The sequence below is a fragment of the Amphimedon queenslandica genome, unplaced genomic scaffold (genome assembly GCF_000090795.2).
Source record: "Amphimedon queenslandica unplaced genomic scaffold, v1.1 AMPQUscaffold_10934, whole genome shotgun sequence".
Taxonomy (NCBI): domain Eukaryota; kingdom Metazoa; phylum Porifera; class Demospongiae; order Haplosclerida; family Niphatidae; genus Amphimedon; species Amphimedon queenslandica.
Window position 1 is genome coordinate 1 of NW_003548819.1, and position 1772 is coordinate 1772.

Sequence of the window (1772 nt, forward strand, 5' to 3'; positions counted from 1 at the left end):
GATCCATGAAAATAAAAACTACGAATAGACTGGAAGCCACTAAACCACGAAAGTTTTTTGTCACAAAACTGTGACATTCTGGCCATATGGTAGTACAAGTCATACTTCTTTCTTTTCCTTTATTTTCCAGTTGGTATAATTTTCATTATTATTCCTCCTCCAGTTACATTAGTTGTAGTGGGTGTGGCTTCAGGTCCAGGAGGTATTGTAATGTTCAGTAGTATTGAGTTGACAGGAAGACCAACATATTTGTACATCAAACTATCTTTGGATTCTTTTTGATAATCTCCAGGATCTGATGATACATACACTAACTGAAAGGAAACAGTGTGTGTGTGTCTGTATGTAAAGACAATAAAGAGAAGAGAAAAGGAGTACAAATAAAAGAAAGTGAGAAAATAATTCTAAATCATGATAGGTTGATGATAGCTATAGTATGAAATATTGGTAATGAATTAATATTGGTGAATTCAATTAGCATTTATAATGTGCATGGAAATTTCTCAATATAAAATAAGCCATTTTGTAATTTTTACTTCATTTGTATACACACATGGGCTATTATGTATATCTAAAACTAATGGTATTTTTTGGAGAAATCACAAACAAAATTCCCATCAAAATATTCCATTACAGTATTAATGTCAGTACTTGTCTGTCTAAGTATGTTGACTTTCTGAATATCTTGTCTAAAGTTAAAGTACATCCTACATCACTAATATCAGTAACATCATCATGATCATTCTTCACTACTAATCTAATGCATGATGAATTGAGACGATATAACTGGGAAAAGAAGAATCAAATCATTGGAGGGAGGGAAGGTGAACAATATAACAATACATTACATTATTACTTCTCCTATATGTTGTTTTAATTCTTCAACAGTCCAACTTTTCTCAACTCTCACTAGTTTTGCTGGTCCTATTTCACCAGTTGACAGATTAACCACTGATATCTTTAGATTAATAGCTACACCATCAAACACATGTACATGTAATTAGAGGTATTGTCATATATTGTAACTCACCTCCATTATGGTATTTATCAAAAATTTCATTTTCTTCACGAGTTTCTAAAAATAATTTAAAAGGAAAATACCACCTATTCCCACCCACAATCTGCCAAATAGTTTGATGGTGAAACTAAAAATAACAATAAATTAGAATAGACAAAACTTACATGTAATTATACCTCATCAAGATCAAAGGACTGTTCCAGTAAATCATTATCATAATCATATTTAACTAAACGACATCTCTCAATAGGAATATGAGGAGCTAATTTCATTAACTGATTAAGGAATGAGGAGAATAGAAATGAAAAATGAAAGAATAAATAGAATTTAACGAAAAGTAATAAACCTCATAAGCTTTATCTAGTACTGTGGGTAGTACTTCATCTTTATGTACTGCAAGTGTTGACTCCTTAAATTTTCGAGTAACAGGATGATTACAATATAATTTCAACTGATTAAAAAGAGTATAAGATCTACTTATTATGTCTGACTTCATTTACTGAACATATCTGATCCTTTACCTCATCCTTTAGACTATCATACTCATTCTCTTCCTTACTAGTCTCTTTGTCTTCAACATTTGTCAAATCTATTCAAATATCAACAATCAAATGATGACACACATCATCAAAAAACCTTTAATATCTTTTATAATCTTTGCACTGTGTTCTCTTTCAGTCATTAGCTCCATATTCATTAATGTTATTCTTTCTTGTAATTTCTCTATTATTCTTTTATTATCTACTAATGGCTG

At 30.4% G+C, this 1772-nt stretch overlaps 1 long non-coding RNA gene across 2 annotated transcripts; it reads right to left on the bottom strand.

The window, feature by feature from the left end:
- Positions 1 to 288: 288 nt before the first annotated feature.
- Positions 289 to 987, bottom strand: LOC109589758 (uncharacterized). 2 transcript variants are annotated; one of them, XR_002188911.1, is made up of 3 exons: positions 857 to 987; positions 652 to 786; positions 289 to 314 (listed from the first exon to the last, which is right to left on the bottom strand). It is a non-coding gene; the product is annotated as an uncharacterized LOC109589758 (long non-coding RNA). The 2 variants fall into 2 exon arrangements; XR_002188910.1 differs by lacking the exon at positions 289 to 314 and having other exon boundaries at positions 567 to 786.
- Between the last annotated feature and the right edge of the window lie 785 nt (positions 988 to 1772).